General features: G+C 41.0%; 1 protein-coding gene and 1 long non-coding RNA gene across 7 annotated transcripts in view; one reads left to right on the top strand and one right to left on the bottom strand.

Moving 5' to 3' along the window:
• The window catches only part of ZNF609 (zinc finger protein 609), a 242,444-nt gene that overhangs the window by 98,936 nt on the left and 117,915 nt on the right, over positions 1-25,593 (top strand). The gene's annotated exons all lie outside the window — the stretch shown is intronic.
• Positions 10,275-25,593, bottom strand: part of LOC116564245 — a 20,426-nt gene continuing 5,107 nt past the window's right edge. The window contains exons 2-3 of the long non-coding RNA XR_004274811.1: positions 18,014-18,034; positions 10,275-10,286 (exon numbers count right to left, since the gene is read on the bottom strand). This is a non-coding gene — a long non-coding RNA (uncharacterized LOC116564245). The remainder of the gene's footprint in view (positions 10,287-18,013; positions 18,035-25,593) is intronic.

Raw genomic sequence — 25,593 nt, 5'->3', positions numbered from 1 at the left:
TGCCTGTAGTCTGAGCTACTTGGGAGGCTGAGGTGGGAGGATTGGTTGAGCCCAGGATATTGAGGCTGCAGTGAGCCATGATCACACCACTGCACTCCAGCCTGGGTGACAAAACAAAACCTTGTCTCAAAAAAAAAAAAAAAATTTAAAATTTAAAAGATTTAGAAGATAACTATGCAAAACACTATTGGAGTGGTACTAACAATACAGTAGTCCCTCTTGACCATGGTTTTGCTTACCAGGTTTTGCCTTCTACAGTTTCAGTTACCTAAAGCCAACCACGATCTGAAAATATTAAATGGAAAATTCTAGAAGTTAAAAATTCATCTATTTTTTTTAATTTATTTTTTGAGACAAGGCTGGGGTGCAGTGATGCAATCTTGGCTCACTGCAGCCTCAATATCCTGGGCTCAACCAATCCTCCCACCTCAGCCTCCCAAGTAGGACTGTAGGCACCAATCACTGTACCTGGCCTAAATTTTAAATTGTGCCTCATTCTGAGTAGCATGATGAAATCTTGCACCATCCCTCCCTTCCCACCCAGGATGTAAACTATTCGCCTTTATCTAGCATATCCATGTTGTATACACTGGCTGCTACAAAGTTAGTCACTTCATAGATGTGTTGGTTATCAGATTGAAAAAATATAGTTTATGTAAGGTTAGGTACTATCCGTGGTTTCAGGTACCCACTGGGGGTCATGGAATGTATCCCCCAAGGTTAAGGGCAATGGGGGGACTACTGTAATTGCCTGAGTGGCTCAGAAGGAAGAGCTGTTGTGTTCAGAGAAGCTGCTTGTTATGTAATTCACATTAGTACCAGATAATCGTAAGATGGCTCTAAGTATAGTGGGTATTAGGTCACTGCTGGGTCTTATTTAAGGTGGCAGGTGTGTTAGAGAAGGTAACATTTAGAAGTTGAGAGCAAACAGTAAGGTTTGTTTTGAACCTGTTTGTTGTGTTACAACACCTGAAATAAAAAGCAGTTTGTTTTGTTTTCAGGCATAAAGGTATCTATTCCTTAGAACTAATTCTCCATGTGTTTGTTGTTTTTTGTTTTTGTGGTTTTTTTTTTTTTTTTTTTTGTCATATTCACAAGGGAAACCAGAATCTATGTTCCTCTGGAAGATCAGGTGAAGAGAAGTATAACCTATTTCAGTTTTGGTCCATATGGTCTGGGTTGAATTAAATCAGATACATATTAGAGCATGTCAAATTCAGCCACCTCCCTTCATCCACTAGATACAGTGAATGACAGTAATGCCACTGATACATTGTTATACACATTGCTCACTAACTCTTTTTTTTTTTTTTTTTTTGGGAAATGGGGTCTTGCCCTGTCACCCAGACTGGAGTGTAATGGCGTGATCTCTGCTCGCTGTAACCTCCCTCTCCTGGTTTCAAGCAATTCTCCTGCCTCAGCCTCCCACAAAGCTGGGACTACAGGCAGGTGCCACCATGCCCAGCTAATTTTTGTATTTATTTATTTATTTATTTTGAGTAGGGATGGGATTTCACCATGTTGGCCAGGCTGGTCTCAAACTCCTGACCTCAGGTGATCTACCCACCTTGGCCTCCCAAAGTGCTGGGATTACAGGCATGAGCCACAACACCCAGCCACTAACATCTTTTATCCATTAATAGTTATTAATTTTGTTTTGCTTGTCTTTAAGTGCTTGTCCTTTTACTGGGAAAAAGTAAGTACTTTACTGATAATTTACAAAACTGTTCCATCTTTACCGTTTACATCTACTTAGCCTAGTAAGAATGTATAGCAAGTTATATACACATTTTAGTAAATGAATTTATTGCCTTTAATTTTAGAACTATTGAGAGCAGAATGGAACACTGAAAAAAATCAGATTGGGCAAAGGCATTCAAAGTGATTGTTATGGTGATTCTGATCATTTCTTAAGATAATTGAGTTAGGAAGATTACCAGAATAGCAACTTTAATGTTGAGCTAAGATTCATTTTTGTGTTTCTTAAAATTTACCATAGTTTTGGCTAAAGTAAGGAGGACAGTGAGTACTTACTTTACACGGACCTATACATTCATTTAAAAGCTTTCTTCAGATCAGGCAAGATGACTCACACCTGTAATCCCAGCACTTTGGGAGGTCAAGGTGGGTGGATCACCTGAGGTCAGGAGTTTGAGACCAGCCTGGCCAGCATGGTATAAACCCCGACCCTACTTAAAAAAAAGTCCAAAAATTAGCTGGACGTGGTAGTGGGTGCCTGTAATTCCAGCTACTCAGGAGGCTGAGGCAGGAGAATCTCTTGAACCCAGGAGGTGGAGGTTGCAGTGAGCTGAGATTGCGCCACTGCACTTCAGCCTGGGTGACAAAAGCGAGACTCCATCTCAAAAAAATAAATAAATAAATCATTCTTCATTTGAACTACTTTATTTTATCTTATTTTTTTTTTTAGTTGGAGTCTCATTCTGTCACCCAGGCTGGAATGCAGTAGCACAGTAATGGCTCACTGCACCCTCAACCTCCAGCCACTTCAGCCTCTTGAGTAGCTGGAATTACAGGTGTGCACCACCATGCCTGGCTAGTTTTGTTTATTTTTTTGTGGAGACAAGATCTCACTATGTGGCCCAGGCTGGTCTTGAACTCCAGGGTTCAAGCGTTTCTCCTGCGTCAACCTCTCAAAGTATTGGGATTACAGGCTTGAGCCACCATGCCTGGCCCAATTGAAGTATTTTAGATACACCTCCTCTCCAGGCAAGGTGGTTCACACATGAAATCCTAGCATTTTGGGAGGCTGAGGCAAGAGGATTGCTTGAGCCCAGGAATTTAAGGCTATAGTGGGCCATGATCATGTGACTGCACTCCACCTGGGGCCGCAGATGGAGACTTTGTCTCCAAAAATGAATGAATGAATATATGCATGAGCCTCCTGAGAAGCCATGGAGAAAGAAGCAAGCATGACCAGTCAGTGACTGCCATTTAAACTGTAAGAAAACTTGACTTTATTTTATGTGAACTTTAAAGGAGTCTCTGTAGATAGGTACTTCAAAATATGTGTAAGTGTAATTGTATCAGAATAGGTGGCCATGATGTGATTTGATGAGACTGCCGAGAGCCAGAAGTTCTAGCCATTTCTTAAAAGGTCAGTTAACTAAACACTAGTTAGGATTTATTTAATTGATTCACAGCTTAAAATTAAGTATAGTAAAGGAAACAGATACAAAAGAGACGGGGAAAGGTTTAGAATTGGAGGGTCCTCAGATGCTTGTGGAGGGAGTGGTAGAGACAGTGTTACCTACTTCCCAGTTTCACCTTGGGTGACCCTTGTTACAGATCATTAATTCTGAGCTGCTTTTGAGAGCTAGTGGAGAGAGATTGTATTACATTCTAAGCGAATGTGACTCAGTCCTATTGGAGGCCACCATTCTCTTCCAGGTCATGGGTGGTATCTTAGTGTCATTCAGAGGTGAGGACTGTTTCATGGCAGGTAACCTTAAGCTGCTGACAGGACAGAAGCCTTTGTGATAAGCATTCGGAAATCTGACTCCTGGAAAGAGTGAAACATCAGAAACTTTGTAAAGTACATGAGTTTCGCCTATTAGGCAGTTATGAGGAAATAGAGGGCTAAAAAGGAACTGGCTAATTAGAGTTGAGAGAAAATATTTATAAACAGACTTTAAATACTTTAAAAGCAAGCTTTTATTATATATTCTTTCAGTGGGGATAGTGTGAACTGACACCTCCTTTAAAAAGCCTTGAAGTCCATCTAAAAAATTACCATTTACTTGCAGATGTCTTCTTGTGGAAGAAATAAAGTTAAAAAATAATAACAAATTACCAAGACAGGTTTCCAAACATGATGGACTAATTACCTGTATATTGTGGCAAGATATTTTCCTCCTCCCAACATTTTACTATGAATAATTTTAAACATAACAGAAAAATTAAGAACAGTGAAATGATGACCCACTGCCTAGATTCAGTAATTGTCAAAATGAGTTTACTCATGTTATTTTTATGTTATATTTTGTGGGATTAGTAAAATTAGCTTCATTTTGGCCAGGCTCAGTGGCTCACACCTGTAATCCTAGCACTTTGGGAGGCCAAGGCAGGCAGATCACCTGAGTTCAGGAGTTTGAGACCAGCCTGGCCAACATAGCAAAACCCTGTCTCTACTAAAAATACAAAAATCAGCCAGGTGTGGTGGCATGCACCTGTAGTCCCAGCTGCTTGGGAGGCTGAGACAGGAGAATTGCTTGAACCCGGGAGGCAGAAGTTGCAGTGAGCTGGGATCGTTCCACTGCACTGTAGCCTGGGTGGCAGAGCGAGACTCTGTCTCAGATAGATAGATAGATAGATAGATAGATAGATAGATAGATAGATAGATAGATGATAGATAGATAGATAGATCTGTGTGGGCATTCATGTCTTTTTCTTTTTAAAAGTCCCTGCTGATGCTACAAGTAAGAGATAATTTGCACAGAGCAAGTGCTCAGGTTGATACACAGATTCCTTCTGTAGAGTGTTAATACCAGAGGGGAAAATAGGGAACTTTTGGGTATAGATTTGTCCATAGAGCAGAAACACAGAGGGTTTAGGCACCTCATAAGAAGAGCTAAATAAGGCCGGGCGCGGTGGCTCAAGCCTGTAATCCCAGCACTTTGGGAGGCCGAGGCGGGTGGATCACAAGGTCAAGAGATCGAGACCATCCTGGTCAACATGGTGAAACCCTGTCTCTACTAAAAATACAAAAAATTAGCTGGGCATGGTGGTGCGTGCCTGTAATCCCAGCTACTCAGGAGGCTGAGGCAGGAGAATTGCCTGAACCCGGGAGACGGAGGTTGCGGTGAGCCAAGATCACGCCATTGCACTCCAGCCTGGGTAACAAGAGCAAAACTCTGTCTCAAAAAAAAAAAGAAGAGCTAAATAATACTGCCATTGATCACGGTGATAATAAGAGAGCAAACGTTTATTTACTGTTTGGTAAATACAGTACTGGCACTTTAAATGTATTAAGTGAATAGATTAAATGAGTTAATAAATGTAGACTAAATAGAATAATGCCTGGTGCATGGTAAAAAGCTATATAAATTATAGCTGCTATTTTTATTGTTGTTCTTTTACATTTAAGCTGACACTGAAAGATAAACAGCTAGGTGTACAAAAATTAAGAAAGGGAAAGAGGAGTTTTAGGCAGAGAGTACAGCAAGTACAAAGGCCTGAGGGGAAATGGGTTTGATATGGCTGTATAAACAAAAATGTCACTTTCTGAGTGAGTCCTTCTCTGAATACTCTATTTAAAACTGGCCAGGTGTGGCAGCTGATACCTGTAATTCCAACACTTTGGGAGGCCAAGGCAGGCAGATGGCTTGAGTCCGCGAGTTCAAGACCAGCCTGGGTCACATAGTGAGACCCCCCCCCTTCCTTTCCTACAAAAAACTAGATTCACTGGGCATGGTGGCATGTGCCTGTAGTCCCCGCTACTGGGAAGGCTGAGATGGGAGGATCACTTGAGCTAGGGAGATTGATCGAGGCTGCAATGCACCATAATTATACCACTGCACTCTAGCCTGGGTGACAGAGGGAAACCCTCTTTCAAAAAAAAACTAAAAAAGAATAAAATAAAATTACCTGCCTACACAGACTTTCTATTCTTTCTTCCCTGTTTTCTCCATAACACTTTTTGAGAAGGAGTTTCGCTTTTGTTGCCTAGGCTGGAGTGCAATGGTGCCATCTCGGTCACCACAACCTCTGCCTCATGGGTTCAAGCGATTCTCTTGCTTCAGCCTCCTAAGTAGCTGGAATTACAGGCACCACCACACCTGGCTAATTTTTGTATTTTTAGTAGAGATGGGGTTTCTCCATGTTGGTCAGGCCGGTCTCCAGCTCCCAACCACAGGTGATCTGCCCACCTCGGCCTCCTCAAGTGCTGGGATTACAGGTGTGAGCCACCATGCCGGCCTTCTCCATATACTTAATGCTCTCCCACATAATATGTAATTTATTTTGGTTGTCTCTATCACAATGGGATATAAACTTCTTGAGGACAGAGATTTTTATCTGATGTGTTCATTGTTATACCCAGGTCCTCTTTTAGGCCATGAGACTTTTAACAGTAAATAAGAAAAAAAAAAAAAAAAGTCTACTTTCCAAAGGGTTATGCCTCCACACCAGGACATGCAGCTTGGCTAGCAAAACATGGACCTAGATTTTGGCCTCCTCAGCCAATTATACAAGACATAATTGAGCAACCACTACATGGCAGTCCTAGGATGCATTCATAGTCCCTAAAACAGTGCCACCATGTAGCAGGCATGAATAAATATTTGTAGAATAATGGAATAGTTTAGAGTGAGGAGGAAGAGGGATTATGAGATGAGAAAGTAGGCAGAAACCAGGTCAAGTAAGGACTTCTAAGGAGTTGGATCTTTTTTTTTTTTTGTCAACTGATAAGTCCCATGGAATACTTTTCATTAAATCATAGTCTGTATTTTCAGTAAGTGGTGCAAGTAATTCTGCAGTAGAGTTAGTGGTCAAGTTAGTGGTCCAAGTTTCAGTACTTTTGGACCTTGACTTCAGGGATCCATTGCCTGTCTATTTCATCCTTGTCTTTTTGGCATTTTACTTTGCCTGTATATATGGGTTTACCATGTTCTTTCAAATTCTGTGCAAGGGACTTTGGGATGAACTGTATATAAAATGATCACTTTTTTTTTTTCTTGAAACTCCACATCCAGACACAGTAGGATCAAGTTTTTAAGAGGGGTTGTTGCAGAAAACCCAGGACCTCAGGTTCTTGTAACTGAATGGTGAATGAGGGGAGAAATGAGGCCACTTGAACATTACTCTGTTTAGGAACTTGGTGTATGAATTAGTAGAGACCATCACGTATTTCATCAATTGCTAACCTCCCCCTACCCTCCTGACAAAAAACCACCCGCCTTCTTTGATCTTACGATTTAGGGGCCCCTGTTCACTGAGGGGATAACAGCTGGAATTGAGACACTACATTAGTTGTTTTTTGAGCTTTTGTTTCTCTCTCATATTGGATATTTATTTATTTATTTGGTGGCATCCAGCGCCCCATTTTAGAATTTACTTTCTGTTTGAGAAGTTTTTGTTGGCAGTTTTTTATTTTATTGCCTTTCTTTTCTGTGATAGGTTAAGGATACAGCTTGATAAAGAAGGAGCCTGTAGGGGTTTATTGATGGAGTTCCTGTCTCACCATGCCCTAGGCCTAGTACATACATGCTTCTGATGAATCACTGTGGTTAGTATTGAATATCTCCTGATCCTCATAGTCCATGTTATGCAAAGCATGGAATCTGCCCAAGGGACTTAATAGCTAAATCATTCACTTGATCTGTGGCTTTTTCTTTTTCTTCCCTTTGTTCATGGCTACAGGGAAGAATATGAGAGATATAAAACTGTAAGCAAGAAAAAATCTAGACTTTGCATCTTTATTGTTGCCTGGGAAGTGGCCTGGGAGTTCAAATGCAAGGATTTGAAGCTTTGTGCAGCTGCCACAGATAACTTGCTCTCATTGGGATGAGGATGAAGTATTTCCACCTGATTGCTCAAGTCCCTTTTCTCTTTGCCCTGATGTCCCCTCCCTCTTCTCTATTTCATTAATTGCTTAGCAATTGCTGATGCAATTAAAACGAGATGTGTCTGTAGCCTCTGGTTTGCTGTCAGAGCTGTCTTTCTAAGGTCTTCATCTTACTGCTAGGGATGGGTGAACATCTGATTTTGAAGCAAGAGGAGGGAGGGACCTGTGGCTGTAGTTAAATGCAGTTTTCTAAAAGCAGCAGCTTGCAGAGTTGGATTCCTCCTGACACTAATCATTTTACCAAGCCATGCCCTTATGCCCTTATTAATGAACCCTTATGTGGTTCATTAATGGGGCTTATACGTGGTAGAACAGTATATAGAAATGAATCCTGCTGAATTGCTTTTGCTGGTGGTGATGTGGAAAGTGCTTTTCATTTTTAACTAAGAACAAGGAGGAAACAGCCTCAAAGTGTGAAAGAGTCAAAACCAAATCCAGGGGTTTCTGTGGAAGACAAGACCCTCGATATGTTAAGAGAGCTGAATTGTACCACTTAAGCCCCCAGGAAATGCTGATACTGCCAGTCTGGAGACAACGCTTTGAAGAGTTCTGGCCTAAGCATAATTCCTTACACATAGCAAAAACTCAGTATTTGTTAACTGGTTTTTCTCGTAGTCTCTCTTAGGATGTGATAGTTTCCAAATTTTAAAAAAAATTTTATTATTAAATATTTTTTGAGACAGGGTCTTGCTATATTGCCAGGCTGACCTTGAACTCCTCAGCTCAAGCAGTCCTCCTGCTTTGGGATTACAGGCGTGAGCCACCATGCTCGGCCTTTCCAAAGATTTTTATCATTATTTACTTTCAAGCCAGGTTGATTAAAATCATTACCTGAGTTTCTCCCACTATTCTCTTGTCAGATTATTCATGTTTGTTGCTCGCTCTATGTCTCTTAGGGTACTTGATTCTGATAGGCAAAGATGTAGTTACTCTGAAACTTGATATACTTGAGAAATTAATAAAAATGGGGACTAATCAGGATTAAGCACCTTGAGAAACCAAACACCCTCGTTAGGCTTATTTTAGGTCAAATTTATAGTATAAAACTTGCAGGTATACATGTGTTTGTTGTTATTAATAATGACAATCCTTTATTCAGTGTCTACTTTCTGCCAATTTCATGAGGCTTTCTTTAAACATTAATACTGACTTTAGGCTAGCTTAAATATATTATAAATTCTGATACAGATTTCTCTAGTCATGTGTTTTTAATTACTGTGTCAATTCAGAATTTATCAGATTTTTGTTCTAGAAATTAAAAAAAAAAAAGTCAACACACATCACTGCTATAAATTATATCCAAGAATGGGGGCTAAAATAAACTTGCAATATCTTGAAAAATTTATCTTCCATGCCCTATTCTGGGAAGCTAACTGAATGTTTTCTATGAAAAGAGGAAGATGTGATAGAGGAAAGACGAATTTCAATAAACAAGGAAGATTAAAGGAATCCTCAAAATAGTGAATGGAACCGGGCATGGTAGCTCAAGCCTGTAATCCCAGCACTTTGGGAGGCTGAGACAGATGGATCACTTGAGGTCAGGAGGTGGAGACCAGCCTGGCCAACATGGTGAAACTGTCTCTACTAAAAATAGAAAAAATTAGCCAGATGTGGTGACTCATGCCGGTAATCCCAGCTATTAGTGGAAACCTAAGCAAATTCATAAAAAAGATAATAAATACAGAAAAAGCAAAAAGTCATGCAGGAAAGGATAAAGGAATTGTAGTTTACTATGTGCCTCAAGTGTGAATAGCCTTATAGTAGTTATTATAATGTACACTGAATATTGAACTAATGAAAATTACAGTGTCATAAAGCATGGATGGGAGAGCTAAAACGGATGCACGTGTATGGTGGATACAGAAGGAGAAAAGAGATCTAGATGATCATCTTCCAAAGTGAAAAATCAAGATAGTTCCCAAAACTGAAAAGTTAAGAGATAGTAGCACAAACATGTCATTTAGAAACATGGAGGTCATTTACAAAGTAATCAGTTAAAACACGGGCAAGAAGTATACGTCTGGGGAATAGAAGTGGGACAGTAACAGAAGGGAGAGCTGTTTTTTTTTTTTTTTTTTTTTTTTTTTAAACAAACTTTGTAGACCTTTATGTACATGTTTAACTTTGATCTTTTAAAACTAGTGTAGAGTGCTCACTTTAGAAATGAATATGCTAAGATTGGAATGATACGGAAAAGATGTGGGAAAAAAAAAAAAAAAAAAAAAACTTGTGGGCCTAAGAGGAAAATGTTAAAGAAAAAAAAAAAAAAAGAAACTTGATTTAAAACACAATCAGCTGGGTGAAATACTGCCTTCCTATAATCCGAGTGCTTTGGGAAATCTAGGCAGGAGGATCACTTGAGCCCCAGAGTTTAAGACCATACTGGGCAGTATAGTGAGACCCCGTCTCTGCAAAAGATTTAAAAATCAGCCAGACGTGGGGTTGTGCACCTGTAGTCTCAGCTACTTGGGAAGCTGAGGTGGGAAGATTGTTTGAGTTGGAAGGTCAAAGCTGCAATGAGCTGCGAACATGACACTCCTGCCTGGGCAACAGAGCAAGACCCTGTCTCTAAAATAAAAATAAAATTAGACCGGGCACAGTGGCTCATGCCTATAATCCCAGCACTTTGGGAGGCCAAGGCAGGCAGATCACAAAGTCAGGAGTTTGAGACCAGCCTGGCCAACATGGTAAAACCGTGTCTCTACTAATAATACAAAAGTTAGCCAGGCGTGGTGGTGGGAGCCTGTAATCACAGCTACTTTGGAGGCTGAGGCAAGAGAATTGCTGGAAACCGAAAGGCGAAGGTGGCAGTGAGCTGAGATCTCATCACTGCACTCCAGCCCGGGCAACAAGAGCAAAACTCCATCTCAAAACAATAAAATGAAATTAAAATTTAAAAACACCACCAGCTGGGCATGGTGACGCACCTATGGTCCCAGGTATTTGGGAGAATAAGGCAGGAAGATTGCTTGAGCTTTAGCAGTTCAAGTATAGCCTGGGTAACACAGCAAGAGCCAGCTTCAAAACAAACAGAATACTGTCTTAAACAGTAAATTATATTGTGATTAGAGTCCTTGCTCAGTACATAGATCTTTGTCCACATTTGTAATTTGTCAGTTACTATGCTTTTGGCTACATGTAACAGAAACTCTGTTTTAAAGTCGCTTAATAAGGACATTTCTTGTCTCTCGTATTTGGAAGTTCAGAGGTAGATCAGGCTTTTGGATTGTTTTCCTTGTTTGTTTTATATAATATGACTCCCACTTTGTAAGCATTTTATCCAAATATGACAACATGAGTTTAACAAAGGAAATCTGCATTTACTTTTTCTTAGGAGCAAGAAAGCCTTTTCCAGAAGCTCCCAGCAGTCTTGTGTTCTTACTGACTTTTATATCTCATTGACTGTAACTGGGTTATAAGCCCTCTTTTAAGCTTGTTACTAACCAGGGGAATGGGCTTTCAATGATTGTCTTAGAGTGGTATCTTAGGTGAATTGTTGAGAGTCAACCAAAATGTTTGCTAAGGTCAGTCATTTACCTATCAAGTATTTATTAAGAATTCACTCCTTCTTGCAAGAAGCTTTATTGTTGAGTTAGAGGAAAAAAGAAAATAGGTGAATTAAACAAAGTGATTATCAATATGGACAGTCCTGTATATTGTGTAGGTACTCAGTATACATGAATTGAATGAGGCCAGGTGCAGTGGCTCACACTTGTAATCCTAGAACTTTGGGAGGCCAAGGCAGGCAGATTGCCTGAGCTCAGGAGTTCCAGACCAGCCTGGGCAACATGGCAAAACCCTGCCTCAACTAAAAATACAAACAAATTAGCCAGGCGTGGTGGTATATACCCGTAGTCCCAGCTGTTGCGGAGGCTGAGGCGTGAAAATCACTTGAACCCAGGAGGCAGAGGTTGCAGTGAGCCGAGATCACACCACACTACACTCCAGCTTGAGTGACAGAAAAAGACTCTGTCTCAAAAAAAAATATATATATATATAATGAATTAGGCAAATGTAAGTAAAACTTGTTGGTATATAAGTGCTTTAGGAGTGGTAAAGCAGGGAAAAATACATGAAGTTTAGACTAGAATAGGAAGCTTCTTTAAGTGAACAAGGAAGAGGAACTTCTGTTTTCTCATGAGCTAATCACAATGCTATTGTATTGGAATAAATACACTTTTTGTCCAGTAATGTGCTGGTAAATGTTTAACTGGCTTGGAAAAAGGCTTATTTGTGTTTACCAATTTCCATGGTGTAAATAATACTACCTTGGCCAATTTCAGTCTATCAGTGTGGAGTCAACTGTCTTTTATACAAATGCTTATCTCTAACAGTAATTTTTATTTCTAATTAGTTTACTCTGACCATATATTGATAAAGGGAACATTTTGGTTTTTTTTAAATTGGGACAGAGTCTTGCTGTTGCCCAGGCTGGAGTGCAGTGGTGCAGTCTCGGCCCACTGCAGCCTCTGCCTCCCGGGTTCAAGCGATTCTCCTGCTTCAGCATCTCAAGTAGTTGGTGCTACAGGTGCTTGCCACCACGCCTAGCTAATTTTTTTCTATTTTTAGTACAGACAAGATTTTACTTTGTTAGCCAGACTGGTCTCAATCTCCTGACCTCATAATCTGCCCACTTCGGCCTCCCAAAGTGCTGGGATTACAGGCATGAGCCACTGTGCTCAGCCAACATTTTGATTTATAAGTGATCAATAATAAAACCCAGATTACCAATATGAAGTTTTTTTTTTTTCAATATGAAGTTTTAATTTTTTTGTTTATTTTGGGTTTTTTTGGATAGTGGTGTGTTAGAGAAAGTGTAATTTTAAGGTAATATTAAATACTGGTCTTTGAAGTCAACTTTGATATTAGCTTTAGGTACTAGATGAAACGTTACTCATTCGGTTTTTATGACAAGCCAACTATGTGTTCAGCACTACAAAAACAAAAATAAATAAAACTACATTCTCAAGGGCCTCCTTCCCAGTCTTTTAGGAAGACAGTTATTTAACAAGTAACTTCCAGTGGAAGAGCATTAAGGTCTCTTGAGTTTTAAATAAGTGCTATGAAAACACAAAGGAAGGGGAATAAGTTTGGAACATGAAGAAAAGGTATTTGAGTTATATCTTCAAAGGAAGTAGAGCATTTGTCTTGAGGAGAAGAAGGGAAATGACCATTTCAGGTGATAGGAACAGCATGTCCCTAAGTGCTGGCGATAAAAAAATCTGGTGGTTCCAACATTTTTCTTTATGATATATGGTAAGCTCAGAATAGGTAGAGTAGAGAAGAAAAAGAAAAGATAAGCCAAGGCCAGACTGTGAAAGGCCTTACATCATATTTCAAGGAATTTGGATTTCATTTGGGAGGCAAAAGGTAAACAAGATCTTAATAGGCAAGCTTCTATTTCTGCATACCCTTCCCAAAACTGGGTATTTAACATTCCTTACAGTTATGCTAATTTGATAAGAGAGATGCTTTGTCATTTTAATTTGTGCCTTCCTAATAGTGTCATTGAATGTTATTTATTTATTTTTATTTTGAGACAGAGCCTTGCTTTGTTGGCTGGGATAGATTGCAATATTATGATTATGGCTCACTACAGCCTCCACCTCCTGGGCTCAAATGATCCTTTCACATTAGTCTCTTGAGTAGCCGGGACTACAGGTGCATGTGACCATGCCTAGCTAACTTCTGAGTATTTTGTAGAGACTGGGTTTTGCCATCTTGCCCAGGCTGGTTCCAAACTCCTGGGCTCAACAATCTAACACCTCAGCCTCCCAAAGGGCTGGAATTACAGGTGTGAGCCACTGTTCCCAGCCTTGTTACTTTTTGCATATATTTATTGGTCATTTGTATTTCTTCTCTGTATTGTTTCTTTATATTCTTTACTCGTTTTTAGTGCTATAATTCTGGCCTTTATAGTGGATGGACTGGAAAGAGGAGATAACTATTGTCAGCTTGGCCACTGGGAAAAATTGCAGTAACCTGCATCTGTAGACAGGAGAAGATATGAAACTAAACTCTGGCAGCGGGGGGAAGAGGAGGCAGATAGACATTAAGCTGCTATCCAGTGACTTAGTAGCAGGATTTGGATTAAATGTCAGTACTACTGTGTTTTATGCATTTTAATTTAGTACTCTTTCATCATCACCTGCTTCTTTAGTCTCCTTTCCTTCTGATTCTATGAAAGAAAAATAAGAAAGTTTTATACCCTAGAGTCTACACTACGGTCAAGAATGAACTGAGGGTAGGCTCAGTGGCACATGCCTGTAATCCCAGCTCTTTGGAAGGCCAAGGTGGGTGGATCACCTGAGGTTAGGAGTTCGAGATCAGCCTGGCTAACATGGTAAAACCCCTTCTCTACTAAAAAGGCAAAAATTAGCTGGGTATGATGTCAAGTGCCTGTAATCCCAGCTACTTGGGAGGCTGAGGCTGCAGAATCGCTCAAACGTGGGAGGTGGAGGTTACAGTGAGCCAAGATTGTGCCACTGCACTCCAGACTGGGAGATAGAGCGAGGCGAGACTCCATCTCAAAAAAAAAAGAGGCCGGGCATGGTAGCTCATGCCTGTAATCCAAGCACTTTGGAAGCCAAGGTGGGCGGATCACCTGAGATCGGGAGTTCAAGACCAGCCTGACCAACATGGTGAAACCCCATCTTTAAAAAAAAAAAAAAAGGAGAATGAACTGAGGAATCTTATGTTTATAAAGAAAACAAGGCTGCGCATGGAGGCGCATGCCTGTAATCCAGCTGCTTGTGAGACTGAGGCAGGAGAATTGCTTGAACCCAAGAGGCGGAGGTTGCAGTGAGCCAGGATTGCGCCACTGCACTCAGCCTGGGCAACAATAGCGAAACTGTCTCAAAAAAAAAAAAAAGAAAGAAAGAAAAGAAAAGAAAAAACAGGCTTGGTGTAGTGGCTCATGCCTGTAATCCCAACACTTTAGGATAGACCAAGGCAAGAGGATTGCTTGAGACCAGGAGTTCAAGACTAGCCTGGGCAACATAGTGAACTCCTCCCCCACTAACTTGCAAAAAACAAAAAAGAAAGATAAACTATAGATAAATATTGTTTATCTGCTTGTTAGTATATGAATGACTTTGTAAGTGACTACATAGGGAAAAAACATAAAGGAAAAGATTGATAGATTTTTACTAAGTAAAAGTTTAAGATTTTATTTTTATTTTTTATTTTTTGAGGCAAAGTCTCATACTGTCGCTCAGCCTGGAGTGTTCTCGGCTCACTGTAACCTCCACCTCCCAATTCTCCTGCCTCAGCCTCCCAAGTAGCTGAATTACAGGTGCCCACCACGACTCCCGGATAATTTTTTGTATTTTTAGTAGAGACAGGGTTTCACTATGTCAGCCAGGTTCGTCTTGAACTCCTGACCTTGTGATCTGGCTGCCTTGGCCTCCCAAAGTGCTGAGATTACAGGAGAGAGCCCCTGCTCGAGGCCAAGGTTTTTTCTTATATCAGGAAAAATCCTGGCTGGGTGTGGTGGCTCATGCCTATAATCCCAGCACTTTGGGAGGCTAAGGCGGGTGGATCACGAGGTCAGGAATTTGATACCAGCTTGGCCAATATGGTGAAACTGCGTCTCTACAAAAAATACGAAAATTAGCTTGGTATGGTGGCACACTCCTGTAATTTCAGCTACTCAGGAGGCTGAGGCAGGAGAATCACTTGAACCCGGGAGGCGGAAGTTACAGTGATTGGAGATTGCGCCACTGTACTTGAGCTGGAACAACAGAGTAAGACTCCATCTCAAAAAAAAAAAAGATCATGAGTGAATGAATATTACTGAATGATCTTGTTTCACTACAGTCCTAAGTTTTGTCATTAGTCTATTTTAGTCATCTTATAGATCCTGGAGTTGTTCCTTCTCATTCTTTACTTGGAATAATTTACATGTAAAATAATTAATAAGATTTATGGGCTAGGCTCCGTGCTCACGCCTGTAATCCCAGCACTTTGGGAGGCCAAGGCGGGCAGATCACTTGAGGTCAGGAGTTCGAGACCAGCCTGACCAACGTGGTAAAACCCCATCTCTGCCAAAAATACAAAAATTAGCTGGGCGTGCTGGTGTACCCCTGTAGTCTCAGCTACTCAGGAGGCTGAGGCAGGAGAATTGCTTGCACCCAGGAGGTGGAAGTTGCAGTGAGCCAAGATCACACCATTACACTCCTGCCTAAACGACAGAGCAAGGCTCTGTCTCAAAAAAAGAAAGATTTATGACCATACATGGTGGCTCAGGCCTGTAATTCTAGCACTTTGGGAAGCCGAGATGCATGGATTGCGTGAGCTCTGGAGTTTAAGATCAGCCTGAGCAACCCCATGGCAAAATCCCATCTGTACAAAGAAATACAACACCTATCTGGGCATGGTGGTGTGCGCCTGTAGTCCCAGCTACTCTAGAGGCTGAGATGGGTGGATTCCTTGAGCCCAAGATGTTGAGGCTGCAGTGAGCTTTGATAGGGCCACTGTATTCCACCCTGGGTGACAGATTCCTTGTTTCAGAAAAAACAACAAAATTGTGCAGGATCTGAATTTTTTAAAAATTTTAAATTATTAAAAATTACAAAACAACAAAAATATTTACATTTAGATTTTGCTATTATTTTTGCATGTCTTTTTTGTTCCTCCTTCCCTCCATCACAGCCCTCTTTTGTGATAAATAGATATGTTCTATTGTATATAGTGTAGGGAGACCCATTTCTATGAAAAAAATTAAGAATTAGCTAGAACAGAGGGAAAAGAAAAAGAATTATTAGCTAGGAGTGATGGAGCAGGCATGCCAATAGTCTCAGCTATTTGGGAGGCTGAGGTGAGAGGATCACTTGAGCCCAGGAGGTCAAGCTTCAGTCAGTTGTGATTGTACCACTGCTCTACAGCCTGGGTGATAGAGCAAGACCCTGTCTCAAAAAATAAAAAAAAATAGCCGGGTGCGGTGGCATGTACCAGAAATCCTAGTACTTTGGGAGGCCGAGGCAGGTGGATCATTTGAGGTCAGGGGTTTGAGACCAGCCTGGCCAAAATGGGGAAACCCCGTCTCTACTAAAAATACAAAAAAGACCAGGCGCCATGGCACACGCCTGTAACCCCAGCACTTTGGGAGACTGAGGCGGGTGGAACATGAGGTCAGGAGATGGAGGCTATCCTGGCTAACACAGTGAAACCCCGTCTCCACTAAAAATACAAAAATTTAGCCAGGTGTGGTGCCGTGTGCTTATAGTCCCAGTTACTCTGGAGGCTGAGGCAGGAGAACCGCTTGAACCTGGGGGACAGAGGTTGCAGTGAACCAAGATTGTGCCACTGCACTCCAGCCTGGGCGACAGAACGAGACTCCATCTAGAAAAAAAAAAAAAATTAGATGGGCATGGTGTGGGTGCCTGTAGTCCCAGCTACTTGAAAGGCTGAAGCAGGAGAATCACTTAAGCCCAGGAGGTGGCGGTTGCAGAGAGCTAGAGATCTCATTACTGCACTCCAGCCTAGGCAACACAGTGAGACTTGTTTTTTAAGCATGTCTCAAAAGAAAAAAACTTGTTTCTATATAGCTCTGTTCCCTTCTTTGTCCTTTGCGCTGTTACTGTAATACAAATGACATTATATGCCCATTAACACAGATTGTAAATATTGCTTTATGCAGTTGTCTTTTAAATCAGATAAGAGAAAAAAAAAGAGTTACAAATAAAAAATACATTTATGCAGTCTTTTGTATTTTCCTACTATGGTAGGTAGGCAGAATACTGCCTCCTCCAAAAACATCTGTGTCTTAATCCCTGGAACCTGTAAATATGTTACTTTATATGGCAAAAGAGATTTTATAGATGTTATATAAATTAGGGATTTTGAGATGGAGGATTAGCCTGGATTATCCAATGGTTCCAATGTAATCACAAGGGTTCTTGTAAGGGAAAGAAGTGGGCAAGACAGTCAGAGAGAGATTTCAAGATATGGTATACTACTTGGTTTGAAGATGGAGGTAGGGGATGAGCCAAGGAGTTTAGACAGCCTCTTAAAGCCTAGAAAAAGCAAGAAAAATGGATTCTGTCCTGGAGCCTTCACAAAGAAATGCAGCCCTGCCTACATGTTAATTTTAGTTCAATGAGAATCATTTTTAGACTTCTTACCTCCAGAACTATATGATAATAAATTTGCATTGTTTTACTCTAATAAGTTTATAGTAATAGTTCTTACTGCTGCTGTAACTTAATACAGCTATGGTGGTGGCAGGGGGAGTTAGCTTTACTGATATTCTTTGTGTGGATTAAAGTTACTGCCTAGTGCCCTGTCATTTCCCTTAAAGATTCCCTTTAGTGGCCAGGCATGGTGGCTCATGCCTGTAATCCCAGCACTTTGGGAGGCCAAGGTGGGTAGATCACCTGAGGTCAGAAGTTCAAGACCAGACTTACCAACATGGAGAAACCCCATCTCTACTAAAAAAAAATACAAAATTAGCTGGGCGTGGTGGCGCATGCCAGTAATCCCAGCTACCCAGGAGGCTGAGGCAGGAGAATCACTTGAACCTGGTAAGTGGAGGTTGCAATGAGCCAAGCTCACACCATTGCACTCCAGCCTAGGCAACAAGAGTGACACTCCATCTCAAAAAAAGAAAAAAAGATTAGATTTCCTTTAGTATTTCTTGTAGGGCAGATGAAGCTATCTCTTTCAGTTCTTTCCTTTCCTTTCTTTTCTTTATTTCTTTTTCTTTTTCTTTTTTCTTTTCTTTGAGACAGAGTCTCACTCTGTTGCCCAGGCTGGAGTGCAGTGGTGCAGTCTACAGCCTCTACCTCCTGGGTTGAAGTGATTCTCCTGCCTCAGCCTCCCGAGTATCTGGGACTACAGGCACACGCCACCACGCCCAACTAATTTTTATATTTTTGTAGAGATTTGGTTTCACCTTGTTGGCCAGGCTGGTCTCAAACTCCTGACCTTAAGTGATCCTCCCACCTTGGCCTCCTAAAGTGCTAGGATTACAGGCATGAGCTACCACTCCTGGCCTCTTAATTCTTGTTTATCTGGGAATGTCTTAATTTTTCCTTCTTTTTTCATAGATAGTTCTGCTAGATAGAGAATTAAATACTCAACTGTTGACAACTTTGCTTTTTACCCTTCACTTTTTTTTGAGACAATCTTACTCTGTTGTCGGGGTTGGAGTGCATTGTCGTGATCCCAGCTTACTTCATCCTCTGCCTCCCGGGTTCAAGCAATTCTGCTGCCTCAGCCTCCCAAGTAGCTGGAATTACAGGTGCATACCACCACGCCCACCTAATTTTTTGTGTTTTTAGTAAAGATGGGAGTTTCATCATGTTGACTAGGCTGGTTTTGAACTCCCAGCCTCAAGTCATGCATCCACCTTGGCCTCCCAAAGTGCTGGGATTACAGTCGTGAGCCACTGCACCCAATCACTTCCTTTTTAAATTTCATTTAATTTTTGAATTTTTTTGGAGATGGGGGTCTCACCATATTACCCAAGCTGGTTCAATGGCTATTCATGGGCTTGAACTCCTGGCCTCAAGCTATCTTCCTGCTTCTTCCTCCTGAGTAGCTGGGACTATATGCATGCCACCACACTGGACTCGCCTTCACTTTCTGCTTGTGCAGAGCTTCAGGGTCAGCCAGAGGTGAGAGTTTAGGGCATTCTCAGTACTTGGCCTCAGCCCTGGGCATTTATACAGCCTTGTGCATGCATGTGGCTTTTTTTCTTCTACTCTCAGGAAATCTAGGAAAGCCCTGTGAACATGTCCTTCCCCAGCTTTTCCTTTTAAGTTTTCTGGCAGCCACAAAGTTAAGCATGTCCCTATACTTTTCACAAATACTCCCCCTCCCAGGGAAAAAGCTTTTTATGCTGGGTAAGCTCTGAGTCTGGTCAAATATATATAGATAACCTTGAAAGTGGGGCCTTCCAGGGAACCACCAGAAAGGTCAAATAATGATAATTCCCTGGGAATGAAGCTTCAAAGGCACCCCAACCCTGTCCTCCCCCCTCTAGTGATTGTCAGGCTGCTGCTTTTTCACTGTGATTGCAGACTGTTGATTTTTCAGAGCAGGAGATGGGAGTAAGGCAAATTAAGGTGCTAACAAAGCTCAGTGTTCTTACTGATATTTAGGTGTTTGCTTGAAAAGTGATCCTTGGCTCGTTGTAAGCCTTTGGTGTTAATTTCCAGAATTCTGAAAAACTTGATTTTGGCAATTTTTGTTCTATGGAGAAGATAATTTTTAAAGATCCTTTACTCTGCCAATTTTGCTCATGTCCTCCCTCATTCTTTAAAGGCTTTTTTAGTTCCTGGCTCAGAGTCACCCTCTCCAACACTATTCTTGGCTTAATTATTGGTGAATTCTATGTCCATATTAATTGTCTTTCCAATATCTTTGTTTCTTAATTCCTTGTTCATGTCTCTCCCAAAGATTTTTGACCTCTATCCTGTCTCAGATGCTACTCCCATAGTCATACTCTAGACCAGTGCACCAGGACCAAGCTGTCTATCTTTGTAAATAAAGTTTGTTTAAATATAGCCTTGCTCCTTCCTTTTATATGTCGTCTACAGCTTCTTTCATATTGCAACAGCCAAGTTGAGTAATTGCAGCAGACACCATTAACTCTCAAAACCTAAGGTATCTATTGCCTCTTTACAGAGTTTGCTGACTCTTGCCCTAGACCTAGTCAATTAGAGCTGCATCACCTCTGTTATTTCAGTATCAAGCATGCTATTCTTCAGTCACCCACTTTTGTTTTTATAACCCCCTTCCTCTAGAATCTCTGCTCTGTCAATTCTTTTGACATGGTGAATTACCCTCCAATTTTTGTACTGTGTATTACATTCTTTTTTGTCTGTACTTCCTATTGAACTTATATTCATTATAATTGCTTTCTTTACATTCTTAAATTTCTTACTGACAAAACCTCAGTCCATCTTTTTGATTACTTCATGCCTGTACCTGTGTATCTACGTGTGGCTGAAAAAACTGTTCTGCCTGTTCTCACAATCATTAGCCTTAAGCAATCCTACATTTCCCTATCCATTCACTCTTTCATACCTGTTGGTCTTCTCAAACAATTCTCTCTCATCTTCACTCTTGTTTAGCACTTCAATGAAACATAGAAATAATGTGCTTCTACCCGTATGCACACATCTTCCCATTTATTTTTACTCATAACTATGCATTTGTCTGTGTCTTCGCCTGTGAGCTGCCTATGTCCCTGTCTAGGGCTGATCTTTCCTGTTCTGCACAAGTTCTCATCTTCTTGTCTATTCAAGGACTTGACTATAACAATTCTCCCTTTTTTTTTTTTTTTTTAATCTCTTGCAGAATTACTTTTTTTTTTTCTGTTTGTAGGATCATTCCCATCAACAGTAAAATGCACTAAATTTCTCAAATCTTTTAAAAACAATCTCTCTTGATCCCACATCTTCATCCAGCAAGTACCCTCGTTCTTTATTATCCTTAGAAAAACTCCTCAAAAAACAATCGGTACTCCAATTGTAGACTCCAAATATAATGTACCCAACTGTCTCCATTCCTCTCCTGTTTTTCTCCTAAAGCTCTGCCATTCTGTAGAGACTACCCTTGTCAAAGTCATCAGTGACCTCTTTGTTGGTTAATCGAATGATTAATTCTCAGTATTTTTAAAACATAGCTTTATTGAGATGCAATTCACCCGCCACAAAATTCACCTTTTTTTGTTGTTATTGTATTGACAAGGTCTTGGAATGTTGCCCAGGCTGGTCTCAAATTCTGGGCTCAAGGGATCACCCTGCCTTGGCCTCCCAAAGGGCTGAGATTACAGATGTGAGCCACCACACTGGCCAAAATTCACTTTAGAAAATACAGAGGATTTTTTGGATATTCATAGAGTTGTGCAGCCATCATCATAGTTTTCAGCATTTTTAGCACTCCAAAAAGACATTTTATGCCCTTTATTAGTCATTCTCCATTCCTTCTTTCCCCCAGCCCTTGGAAGCCTCTACTCTACGTTGACTTTATAAATTTACCTCTTTCGGACATTTCATGTAAATAGAATCATACAATATGTGGTTTTTGTGTCAGGCTTTCATTTAGCCTGTTAAGGTTCATCTACATTATAGCATGTATCAGTGCTTTTTCCTTTTTACTGCTAAGTATTTTTTTGTTGTTGTTTTTCCTTTTTTCTTCAGAGACAGGGTCCCGCTCTGTTGCCCCAGCTGGAATGCAGTGGCACAATCTCAGCTCATTGCAGCCTGGACTTCCTGGGCTCAAGCAATCCTCCTACCTAATCCTCCCAAGTTGCTGGGACTATAGGCTTGGGTCACCACACTCAAGTAGCCAAGTATTATTCTATTTTACGGAGAAACCATATTTTGTATATACATTCTTCAGTTTGAAATGCCTTTGTAGCCGGGCGCGGTGGCTCATGCCTGTAATCCCAGCACTTTGGGAGGCCGAGGCGGGTGGATCACGAGGCCAAGAGATCAAGACCATCCTGGTCAACATGGTGAAACCCCGTCTCTACTAAAAATACAAAAAATTAGCTGGGCATGGTGGCGCGTGCCTGTAATCCCAGCTACTCAGGAGGCTGAGGCAGGAGAATTACCTGAACCCAGGAGGCGGATGTTGCAGTGAGCCGAGATTGTGCCATTGCACTCCAGCCTGGATAACAAGAGGGAAACTCTGTCTCGGGGAAAAAAAAAAAAAAAAAAAAGAAATGCCTTTGTAAAAACTGTAACAGTGAGAGAAATCTAACCTGACTCTATCTTGCTTCTACAAGCTAATTGCCTTTGTTAACTTAAAATCAAAGATGATAACAAATCCCTCTTGAAACTAACCACACCCACACCCCCACTCTGCCACCCTGCACCTTTCTTGGGATCAAAATCACCTTCCTAAAACCAGTGAAAGGCCACGAGATTAGAATTATGGGAGAGGCTTGAATTTTACTAAAATGTAGATGTAGTTAAACAATAACCAACCATTGTTCTCTAGCTTGCTTTTCTACAATTCCTTACTGCTTGGGAGTCATGTGGCAAGAGATCACAAGATTTGTTTTTTATTTTATTTTTTTTTTTTAGATGGAGTCTTGCTCTGTCACCCAGACTGGAGTGCAGTGGTGCAATCTTGGCTCACTACAGCCTCTGCCTCCTGGGTTCCAGAGATTCTCCTGCCTCAGCCTCCTGCGTAGCTGGTATTACAGGTGCACACCACCACACCCGGCTAATTTTTGTATTTTCAGTAGAGATGGGGTTTCATCATGTTGGCCAGGCTGGTCTCGAACTCCTGACCTCAGGTGATCCACCTCAGCCTCCTAAAGTGCTGGGATTACAGATGTGAGCTGTGCCCAGCAGAGGTCACGAGATTTGTCACTTCCCCAATTGCTCCTATAGCTTACATCACTATTGTAGAACCTAAGACTGGTCTTTTAAGATGTTTTTCAGACTTTTGCGTCCTGGTGGCCAGCTGATTCCATGACGTAACCAGTTATGTGGCCTCCACCCAGAGGCTTTCTTAGTGCATGAGAACCATTTTCATACCTCTGTGATTTCATTCCCAACCAGTCACCAGCATCCATTCCCTAGCCTTTTATTTAACCCTATGGTAATTAAAATTTTTCTCTACTGTAATACCACTGTCCTTGTGAATCAGTTTTTTTTCTCTGCAGCAGGCAAGAAGAACCCATTGGACGATTGCAAGTTAATAAGAGTTGTTTCCACTTTGGACTGTTATGAATAATGCTGCTGTGTGCAATTTCTTGCATGGACATATGTCTTCACTTCTTTTGGGCATTTACCCAGGAGTGGAATATCTGGGTCTTATGGTAACTCTGGGTTTAACTCTTTGAGGAGCAGTGAAATTGTTTCCCATAGTGGCTATACCATTTTACATTTTCACCAATAATGTACAAGGATTGATCAAAATCTTTAACATTTGTTATTGTCCACTTTTTAAGTGGGTTTGAAGTAATATCTCATTGTGGTTTTGATTTGCATTTCCCTAATGACAGTAATTCTGAGTGTTTAATCATCCACTTACTGGCCATTTATAGATCATCTTTGAGAAAATACCTATTTAGATCTTTTGACCATTTTTATTTGGGTTGTCTTTTTTTCTTAATTGAGTTGCAAGAGTTTTTCTTAATATATTCTGAAGACAAGTCCTTTATCAAAGCTGTGATTTGTAAACATTTTCTCCCAGTCTCCTTTTGTTTTCACTTTTTTTCTTTTTCTTTTTCTTTTTTTTGAGATGGGTTTCACTCTTATTGCCCACACTGGAGTGCAGTGGTGCGATCTCAGCTCACTGCACCCTCCTCCTCCTCAGTTCAAGAGATTCTTCTGCCTTAACCTCCCAAGTAGCTGGGACTACAGGCACCTACCACCACGCCCGGCTAATTTTTTATATTTTTAGTAGAGATGGAGTTTCACCAGATTGGCCAGACTTGTCTCAAACTCCTGACCTCTCTGGTGATCTGCCTGCCTCTGCCTCTCGAAGTGCTGGGTTTACAGTTATGAGCCACTGCTGCACCCAACCTCTTTTTACTTTCTTGATAGTCCCCAGTTCTGTCTTTATCTTACTTGATGTTTCAGCAGATTTAATTGCTCTCTTCTTCATATACCCAGAATTCCACTTTTTTTTTTTTTTGGTCGGGGTAGAGACAGGGTCTTGCTGTGTTGCTCAGACTGGCTTCAGCAACCCTCCCACCTCCCTCAGTGCGGGGATTACAGGCATGATTTCTGGACTGCTAATTATTTTTTTAATCTTTCCAACTTCTAAACATTGAAGTGTCACAAGACTTCATTTTCAGACTACTTATTCTCTGTCACACCCACTCTCTTTGTTATATTCTCTGCTCTCATTTATACGCTGACAACTTCAAATTTACTATAAGTCTCATGTATTCATCTGCCTACTTGACATTTCTACTTAGATATCTGATAGGCATTTTAAACTTAATATGTCCAAACTAGACTCCTGATTTTTTTTCTCCACAACCTGATTCTCCCACAATCAGTTTTTCTAATAGCTTGGGACAAGGAGTCATCCTTGAATCCTCATTCTCTCCCTCCCCGCATTGAATTAACCAACAAATTCTACTGGCTCTGTGTTTATTATATATTTAATGTAATCTGTTCTCACTAACTCCACTGCTGCCAGCCTGTTCCACAACCATTGCTTAAACTCTTCTGGTTTTTTGTAATAGCCCCTTAGTAGTCTTCCCTGTCTTTGTTGCTCTATAGCCTTGTCTCAACATGGGAGCCAGACTAATTCTTTTAAAGCCTGTCAAATTATTTCATTCTTGTACTGAAAACCCTATAGTGGCTTCCTGTATCATTCAGAAAAACCCAAAGTCCTTACGGTCACTTACATCATCTATTCCTTATTTCCATTCTGACTTCATTTACTCTCTGCTCTGCTTCTCTCTTTTTTCTGTCACACTAGCCTCCTTAATATTCCTCACTCAAGACATGCCTACATTATACCCTTTGTGCATGCTGTTTTTTCTGCCTGTAATGCAAACATTTCAGTTATCCTCATGGTTTCACTAACAGTGCTATGCAGAGCCATATTGGATCCAGATTTAAAAGGAAAAATTAATAACATTAACCTGATCTTTATTTAAATTTTGATATTTTGTTTATTGTGGATTTTTTGCTTTAATTTTGTTTTGTTTTTATTCAGATACAGTTTCACTGTGTTGCCCATGATGGAGTGCAGTGGCATTATAGCTCACTGCAGCCTCAAACTCAAAAATAATAATTTTTAGCTTATAAAAATGGGAGCTTTGCCGGGCGCGGTGGCTCAAGCCTGTAATCCCAGCACTTTGGGAGGCCGAGGCGGGTGGATCACGAGGTCAAGAGATCGAGACCATCCTGGTCAACATGGTGAAACCCCGTCTCTACCAAAAATACAAAAAAATTAGCTGGGCATGGTGGTGCATGCCTGTAATCCCAGCTACTCAGGAGGTTGAGGCAGGAGAATTGCCTGAACCCAGGCTGGAGTGCAATGGCGCGATCTCGGCTCACTGCAACCTCCGCCTCCTGGGTTCT

This window comes from Sapajus apella, unplaced genomic scaffold (assembly GCF_009761245.1).
Source record: "Sapajus apella isolate SASKATOON/1434 unplaced genomic scaffold, GSC_monkey_1.0 scaffold37, whole genome shotgun sequence".
Taxonomy (NCBI): domain Eukaryota; kingdom Metazoa; phylum Chordata; class Mammalia; order Primates; family Cebidae; genus Sapajus; species Sapajus apella.
This window is presented reverse-complemented; position numbering and strand designations above follow the sequence as displayed.